The sequence below is a fragment of the Brassica napus genome, chromosome C7, assembly GCF_020379485.1.
Source record: "Brassica napus cultivar Da-Ae chromosome C7, Da-Ae, whole genome shotgun sequence".
Classification (NCBI taxonomy): Eukaryota; Viridiplantae; Streptophyta; class Magnoliopsida; order Brassicales; family Brassicaceae; genus Brassica; species Brassica napus.
This window is the reverse complement of record NC_063450.1, coordinates 9,274,462-9,283,766: the sequence shown is the minus strand read 5'-3', so window position 1 is coordinate 9,283,766 and position 9,305 is coordinate 9,274,462. Positions and strand designations below refer to the sequence as shown.

Genomic DNA, 9,305 nt, shown 5'->3' with positions numbered 1-9,305 from the left:
TAGTTTTCATTGTTTTTTAGCTAAGTTTTGCATTTATACAGTTCTAATACAGATCTTGAATTAAGATTCAAATTAAGCTTCATCAGATACATTCCAAATTTGTCTACATCTATTGTCCACGCCACAAACACTGGTGAAAATCTCACCCATAGATTGCTTCCGTTCCATCTACAATTCTTTCTTTTTCTCTGAAGCTTAAAGTCCATATAATAAGACCTCTTGAGGGCTTGATCCATGAGCCTATGGCCGACGCATATTCCCTGAGTCCCACCCAAACAATCCATTTCTTATATTTGAATAGATCAGGCTGTACTGCTTCCAGAAAGCTCACAGGGTTATGGAGGTAACACTCCTAAAACCAAAAACAATTAAAAAACAAAATTGAATCAAAAATTGGAACTTAATAACCATGGTTTAGATCAAAGTTTCTTGCTTTATCATAAACACCATCAGATTTGACGTGCCAAGCTCTGTAAAATTTGCACATGTCACTTAACAACCTTGCGTGTTTCCCTTGGAGTCACGCAGGGCTAAGAGGTCATCATCTTGAACAGTAGAAGAGACTTGATTTCAGCGGACTATTATGCGTCAGGCATGTTTAAAGGAGATAGAATAGGAGGAGTTTTCCTAACCTGTTTGTTTAAGTTGGGTAGTGATGTCAGTGATATTAGCTCCAGACATGAACCCAAACATCAGCTGCTTCCAAGTGACTATACATCTGCATAGAAAGGGGAAAACCCACAAAACATGAAACCTGCATTCTTTCATTGATAGAAGATTAAATAAGAGGTTCAGAGGGTGTTGTATATTTGCTTCAGCTGGGGGATTGATATTCCCTAATGCAAAGAAACTCCACCAAGTATAACAATCATCTTCACCTTACTGGCTAATGAACTTTCATGCTTGATGGGCTAAGCTGAAAGAAACCATCATGGTGACAAACTCAAACTAAGTTTTAAGATTAAAGATTATGATTCTTACTATTGCAAGACTGATCAGAGGTCCGAAGGCGAGAATGGTGACTTCACACGGATAGTCAGAGACCTCTCAAAAGAATCTCATCTCCTAGCCCATTTTTTACCGTGAACAAAATCAGATACACCGGGAATCCCATCTTAGATCGAAACAGCAAACACATATGTGGAGCTAAGTTATAACAACAGCTTGACTTTGTCGCGTATCAAGGAATGAATGATTTCTATTGTTTAATCTTCAAGAGAGGAGAGAAAGATCATACCTCAAGGGTTCGGAGTTCCCTTCTGTGACTGGAAAATCAGGGTAGCCAACGATCTCCTACTATCATTTTGCATAAAGGATCAAACAAAGAAAAATCACAGACACATCCCAAGAACATTTTTCAAAGAAAAGTGTACATACGTATAGTGATGCGTTTCATCTTGTGTTGAAACTGTCCCAGACACAATACTTAGTCTTTATATCTCTGTCATCATTGTCGCCATGCTATCAGCTGACCACACATATAAAATACACAGTAATGTTATAACCATGTTTGTTGCCGCCTAGCTCCTTCTATGTTATAAGCTCGTTGAATAAAGAGTTTCTAAGTTCTAAAGAACGTCCTTCTATATCCGAAAACCATAAAACAATGCAAAATAGATCAGTACTCTGAAGGCGATTCATTTTCCTTAGAAGCAATTCATCAAACATGTAATAAACATTTAGTTCTAAGAATATTTATAAAAACCGTAAATCATAAGCAGATGTATAACACAGTATCAAGTTGAACTTTTCATTGATTTATAAACAGCTAAAATTTAGGCCAAGATTGGAAATCATTACAAATGGTTTCTTCTCCAAAATGTTAGTCAAGAGCCCGTAAGCTCTATCTCTGCCGCGGAATCTTCTACCCGTGCTACTGGCGTATCCTTATCCTCTGCGCTGTTCCCACTTCTAGCTTCTCCCCACCCACCCGATCCATCCCGCGATGCACAGGAACAAAAGTCATGGTGTTATAAACTCTCCCCAATGCCTCTGGTCTCCGTTCACTATCAGGTGTGGTAGCCCGTCTGCACCGCACAGAAGCCCGTACTCAGAGTAACGAAGGAGACAACTAGGGTTAGCGTCATATGTTGTCTTATTCCCAGGGCTTTAAACGGAGGACGTAACAAAGCCCACGTTTGTTCAATGGGCCAAAAACGAAAAAGCCCGACGTGGCTAACTTAATGATGCGCTGCGTTTTGCAGTGCGGGACAGGTGTCGGCTCGACAACATCCGAATTGATGACGTGGACGGCGATGTGGACCCCCTGAAAGAGATGGAAACTATACTTTTATATATATAGATATGTGTCATCATAGGTTACAAAAATATTTGTTATCATATTATTAATCGTATCTTGTATAATTAATCATATTTTATATGTGTTATCATATAATTAATTGTATCTTATATATATTGAAAAAAATTTTATAATGGTTATTGGAAAATATGTTAGTAAAAATCAAATTTTGAATATATGTATATTTTTGATAAATTTTGATATAAATCTTTCAGGATTGTATTGGTTTGAAAATATTGAAATAAAGATTTAAAAGCTTTCAGGATTGACCAATAAGTTATTTCTCTAAGACACATTGAACAACACGTCAATCATGGCCACTTATAGCACATGAAACATGAACTAAATACCGGATATGTATCAGAACAAAACATAGATAAAATATTAATCAAGATAAAGAAATGAAATGGTAGTAGACCTGAGTACGTGACATGTATCTTCCCTCTAGTGGAAGCTGGATCCCAAGCTTTTTCAAATCTTCATGAGGTATCGGCCGTCTAATATTATAAAAAAAACAGAATGCACAGTTAAACATGGTTTTGCAGGTTCATGTATATATAACAACTATAGTCTGCTGGTTATAGTTGTTTGGAACATGCTAACATGAGGATAGCAAAGAAAAACCGTACAAGGAAACACAGAAAGGTCTTTCTCGTCCTCCAAAACTAAGTTGTTCAGATTCTTTCCTACCACTAAGTCCACTTCCTTTTTTAGAGAAGAAGAAGGAAGATTAATCTAAGGGATGATGAAGATTTAAATCCTAAGGGAGAGTAAGAGAATGAATGACACTCACCTCATCTTCTTGGTATCCTCCATCCATGTATCAATTGCTGCCTATTATAATCAACATTAGTCTCTCGACCATCAATAAATGAATGATGAGCATCCTGTAAAAAATCACCACAAAAGAACATTCCTTTCTGGCAAATAAACTCACTCCACTGTTGAAACAGAAAATATACATATCCAACAGCTCTAAAGAACAAAAAAAAAAAGTTAGCATCACCGTAGTACCTTGTAAGCATGACGCATCTCCTTCTGTCTCATACTCCACAAAAGCATATCCTCGTGAGGCACCCGTCACTATAGAAAGGAAAAAAAGCCATAGTGTTGAGATCAAACAATTATGCTAAGAAAATATCTTGAAAGAACCAAACCTTACCAATGTGTCTGATCAAGCACAAGCTCTTAACTTTGCCATATTTACTCATGGCCTATAAAGGAGAAACACACATGATCACTTAAAAGTGTTACTTACGGCACGAACACAACAGACACTTTACCTCACGAAGAGTATCCTCTGTAGTAAGATGAGAGGTACAATAAGGATCTCCGGCGGCTTTCAAATCGCCAAAGGGATCATCTTTCAAAACACATACAAATCAATGAGCTTTGTATTAGTGAACTTAGCTCTATAAAAGCTCAACTTCAAATATCATCTCAATCTCTCGCCAAAACAAGACTTACGCGAGAAGAAAAGGGAAAAGATAAGATGTATGAAGAAGACATACCTTGTGTTGTTCTCCAATCGAAGTGTGACAGCTCAGACTCAAGTGATCAACGGTCACAAAGAGTCAGTTTTTCCAAAAGCAAGCTTGACGACAAAACACAGCTCAAGGTCAGTACGGACAGAGCGTTTTGTGTAAAGCTGTCCAATGCATTCTTAGCCCTTGATGAAGAAGCTAATGCCGGATGAAGCCATCTGTCTCAGCTTAGGGCTTTCACTTCTTTGTATAAATATACAACCTTTGTAAGAGAACAGTCTACATGCTGAAATGAATAAAGATTGAAACTTTATCTTCTTCATCTTGTGTGTGATAATGAGGTTTCTTTTATGGTATCAGAGCCATGGAAGCTCAACATCTAGAGGTCTATCATCCTCCTGCTCTTCGCATCACAAACAGTATCACCATCACTTTGACAGAGAAGAACTACATCCTGTGGAAATCGCAGTTTGAAGCTTTTCTCAATAGTCAAGGTCTTCTCGGTTATGTCACTGGTCAATCTCCTCAACCCGCTGCTACTCTCACTGTCACTGGCATCGACGGCTCTGCTACTCAAACGCCAAATCCTGACTCTACCAAGTGGTTTCAAACGGATCAAGTGGTCAAGTCTTGGCTTTTAGGCTCCTTCTCTGAAGATATCCTCAGTCTTGTCGTCGATTGTCAAACGTCTCATGAGGTCTGGATCTCTCTAGCCCGCTACTACAACCGTTCCACTTCTTCTCGGTTGTTCGAGCTTCACCGGAAGCCCCAGACGATTCTCAAGCTCACTAAGCCTATGGCTGAATATCTTCAGGAGATCAAGTCTGTTTGCTCTCAACTCTCCTCTATTGGTAGTTCAGTTCCCGAACGCATGAAAGTCTTTGCTGCTCTCCAAGTTCTTGGTCGAGACTATGAACCCATCAAAACTACCATAGAGAGCTCAATGGATATGATCCCCACCCCAACCTTTGAAGACGTCATTCCTCGGTTAACAAGTTTTGATGACAGACTTCAGAGCTACACTAGTCAGTCTGATGTATCTCCGCATCTATCGTTCTACACTCAGCGTGGCCGTGGTCAAAACTTTCGCTCCAGAGGAAGAGGTCAAGGTCGAGGCTCTTACTCAACTCGTGGTAGAGGTTTTCATCAACATGTTAGCTCTCCTTCGGGTTCATCAGTTGCTTCAGACTCAGATAACAGACCGACTTGTCAGATCTGCGGTAAACCAGGCCACAACGCTCTACGTTGCTGGCATCGCTTCGACAACAGTTATCAATTGGATGATCTCCCTGCTGCGCTCACTGCTCACCGCATAACTGATGTTACCAACAATGGCCATGAGTGGTTTCCAGATTCTGGAGCATCATCTCATGTTACTAACTCTCCTCATCACCTCCATTAGTCTCAGGTCTACACTGGGTCTGATTCTGTTATGGTAGGTAATGGAGAGTACCTCCCTATCACGCACACTGGTTCCACTAGCTTGGCTTCCACGTCAGGTATGATTCCTGTCTCTGATGTCTTAGTATGTCCAAAGATCGCTAAGTCTCTTCTTTCAGTCTCTAAGATTACATCAGACTATCCCTGCTCTGTTGATTTTGATTGTGATAATGTGCGTATCTATGATAAGGCAACAAAGCGGCTTCTTCTTCAGGGGCCTCACACTAGTGGTCTCTACTCTCTGCGGTCTTCACCTCCTCGGGTCTTCTACTCCAACAGACAGATCAGTGCGAGTGATGAATTGTGGCACCAGAGACTTGGCCATCCTAATCCGCTTGTTCTCCAACAGCTCTCTGCGAATAAGGCTATCTTCATCAGTAAAAGCTCCAAGACTATCTGTGAAGCTTGCCATCTTGGAAAGAGCTCTAGATTACCTTTTTTCGATTCTAGTTTTGTAGCTACTAGACCTTTGGAAAGGGTTCACTGTGATTTATGGGGCCCTTCTCCTGTTTCATCTATCCAAGGCTTTCGTTTCTATGTAGTATTCATTGATCACTACACTAGATACTCTTGGTTCTATCCTTTAAGAAACAAATCAGACTTTTATGAAATCTTCTTAAAGTTTCAAGCTCTTGCTCAAAACATTTGTCAAGAGAAAATATGTACCTTTCAGTGTGATGGTGGAGGTGAATTCATCAGGCATAAGTTTCTGAATCACCTAGAACTTCATGGGATTCAGCAACACCTCTCTTGTCCTCACACTCCCCAATAAAACGGTTTGGCTGAACGTAAGAACCGTTAGATAACAGAGCTCGGTCTTGGTCTTATGTTTCATGGGAAGATTCCACAAAAATATTGGGTAGAAGCCTTCTTCACAGCCAATTTTCTCAGTAATTTGCTACCTTACACTGCTCTCGATGACTCCAAAAGTCCTTTTGAGCTTCTTCATAACAGGAGGCCAGATTACAGATCTCTTAGAGTTTTTGGTTGTGCTTGCTTTCCTATGCTACGTGACTACACTTCTTCTAAACTGGATCCAAGATCTCTCAAATGCGTTTTCTTGGGCTATAATGAAAAGTTTAAGGGTTACCGTTGCTTGCTTCCCACTACAGGCAGAGTTTATATTACTCGCCACGTTATCTTTGATGAGACTTCGTTCCCTTTTACCAACAGCTACTCTGATCTTCATCCAGCTACTAAGTCTACTCTCTTGAAAGCTTGGCAAGATAGCTTTGTTCAGAGACAGACAAAGCCACCTGAAGTTCAGAAGCCTATCAGGTCTACTTTGGAACCAATCAGTATCATCAATGTTCCTTCTCTTGTAGCTTCATATGTTGGATCCACCAGCTCTAGTATCTTCTCCCCTGAAGACTTTCCTCCTCTATCTTTGAGGTCTCCGCAACAAGTGCCTACTTCGAATCCAAAGCAGTCTGTTAGTACTACGACTTGTGAAGAGCATCGTACTGGGTGTACGTCAGGCTCTGATCCTGTTTCTATAGGCAACAGCGTTGCTTCTTCACAAGATCGGACAGTACTATCTCAGGCTGAGTCAGCTCCTCCCCTCCATCCCATGATTACACGGTCTAAAGCTGGTATAGTGAAGCCCAATTCTCGTTATGCTCTTCTTACTCAGAAAGCTGCGTTTCCAACTCCCAAGATTGTCTCAGAAGCGCTTCAGCATCCAGGTTGGAACAATGCAATGACAGAAGAATTTGGTAACTGTCAAGCAACTAAAACTTGGTCTTTAGTACCTCGTACTCCGAGTATGAATGTCCTAGGCTGCCTCTGGGTTTATAGAAACAAGCTCAATGCTGACGGTACATTCAAGAAGCATCGAGCTAGAGTTGTGGCCAGAGGCAACGAACAAGCTGAAGGCGTCGACTATCTCAAGACTTATAGTCATGTGGTGCGCTCAGCAACAGTACAAACAGTGCTTCACATTGCTACAGTTATGAAATGGAACATCAAACAAATGGATGTCAAAAACGCATTTCTCCACGATGATCTTGCTGAGACTGTCTACATGTGTCAGCCAGCTGGTTTTGTTGACAAAAGGAAGTCTGATCACGTTTGTCTGCTCCATAAATCCCTGTATGGTCTCAAGCAATCACCTCGCGCTTGGTTCGACAAATTCAGCTCGTACCTTCTTCAGTTTGGATTTATTGGCAGTATCAAGGATCCTTCTCTCTTCATATACTAAAAAGGCAAGGATGTGATTATGCTCCTTCTTTATGTCGATGATATGCTTATCACTGGCAATAGCTCTTTGGTTCTTGAGAGACTTCTAGCTAATCTTGACTCTCAGTTCCGAATGACTGATCTCGACCCTATGCGCTACTTTCTTGGCATTCAAGTCAAACACCACAAAGATGGATTGTTCTTGAGCCAACAGAGCTACGCTGAAGACATTCTAGCCGTTGCATCTATGGCTGATTGCAAGCCCGTAGCCACACCTTTGCCTCTGCAACTGAATCTCATCATTGAGAATGATACGAAGTTCTCCAATCCGAAGTTCTTTCGCACTCTCGCAGGCAAGTTGCAGTATCTAACACTCACTAGACCTAACATTCAGTTCTCTGTCAACTATGTTTGTCAGAAGATGCATTCTCCTATGGTTTCAGACTTCAACTTGCTGAAACAGATCCTCAGGTATGTTAAAGGTACTACTTCAATGGGCATAAGCATTATCAAAGATACAGATTTCATGCTTCGAGCCTATAGCGACAGTGACTGGGGAGGTTGCTCGACTACTAAGCGATCAACTGGAGGATACTGCACATTCCTTGGTGGCAATCTAATCTCCTGGTCTTCTCAAAAACAACCCACTGTCTTGCGAAGTTCTATTGAAGCTGAGTATCGCTCTCTCTCTGAAACAGCTTGTGAGATAACATGGCTGTGCATTCTTCTTCGAGAACTTGGTGTTCCACTCCCTGATACACCAGAGCTCTATGGAGACAATCTCTCGTCTGTTCACCTCACAGCTAATCCAGTATATCACAAGAGATCAAAGCATTTTGCGCTTGATTATCATTTCGTTAGGGAGAGAGTTGCACTGAAAGCCTTGGTGGTCAAGCATATTCCGGCTCATCAGCAGATTGCTGACATATTTACCAAGTCTCTTCCTACTGCTGCTTCCAATCTCTTTGTTTCAAACTGGGTGTTGATGTTCCACCTACACCAAGTTTGAGGGGGGATATTAGTGAACTTAGCTCTATAAAAGCTCAAGTTCAAACATCATCTCAATCTCCCGCCAAAACAAGACTTACGCGAGAAGAAAAGGGAAAAGATAAGATGTATGAAGAAGACATACCTTGTGCTGTTCTCCAATCGAAGTGTGACAGCTCAGACTCAAGTGATCAACGGTCACAAAGAGTCAGTCTTTCCAAAAGCAAGCTTGACGACAAAACACAGCTCAAGGTCAGTACGGACAGAGCGTTTTGTGTAAAGCTGTCCAATGCATTCTCAGCCCTTGATGGAGAAGCTGATGCCGGATGAAGCCATCTGTCTCAGCTTAGGGCTTTCACTTCTTTGTATAAATATGCAACATTTGTAAGAGAATAGCCTCCATGCTGAAATGAATAAAGATTGAAACTTTATCTTCTTCATCTTTTGGGTCATATTGAGGTTTCTTTTACTTTGTAGATTCAGAAACAAAGCGATAAACTTTGAAAGAAGAACAGAGAGAGAGTTTACATAGACCGGTGCTGTAACAGAGGAGAGCTCGACAGACGCCGTTATCATGTGCCGCAACGTTGGTTCCGTCAATACTTCTGGCTTGAATGGGATGATACGACCTCGCATAGAATACTCTGTTTACGCCGTTGTTTCCGCCGTAACTCATTAGTTTAATACATAATGTATAATTGACACAGTTACAGAGCAATTGCAAAGCCTTTACCAAGGTGTCTGACCAACCACAAGCTATTAACTTTGCTGTATTTACTCATAGTCTGTAAAGAAGAAACCCTTATGATCACTCGTGCAACGAAAGAGTGTAACTCCACGTATACAACACCTACTCTTACCTCACGAAGAGTCTCCTTCGAAGTAAGATGAGAGATTCGACCCAGCTGCTTTGGATC

At 41.1% G+C, this 9,305-nt stretch overlaps 1 long non-coding RNA gene and 1 pseudogene across 3 annotated transcripts; both read right to left on the bottom strand.

The window, feature by feature from the left end:
• LOC106407367 lies at nt 1-2,106 on the bottom strand. 3 transcript variants are annotated; one of them, XR_001281724.3, is made up of 6 exons: nt 1,801-2,106; nt 1,378-1,468; nt 1,238-1,296; nt 633-1,114; nt 501-545; nt 1-352 (listed from the first exon to the last, which is right to left on the bottom strand). It is a non-coding gene; the product is annotated as an uncharacterized LOC106407367 (long non-coding RNA). The 3 variants fall into 3 exon arrangements; XR_001281721.3 differs by lacking the exon at nt 501-545 and having other exon boundaries at nt 633-916; nt 982-1,114; XR_001281720.3 differs by lacking the exon at nt 501-545.
• A 581-nt stretch (nt 2,107-2,687) lies between these two features.
• LOC106407876 lies at nt 2,688-9,064 on the bottom strand (annotated as a pseudogene).
• Nucleotides 9,065-9,305: the final 241 nt, after the last annotated feature.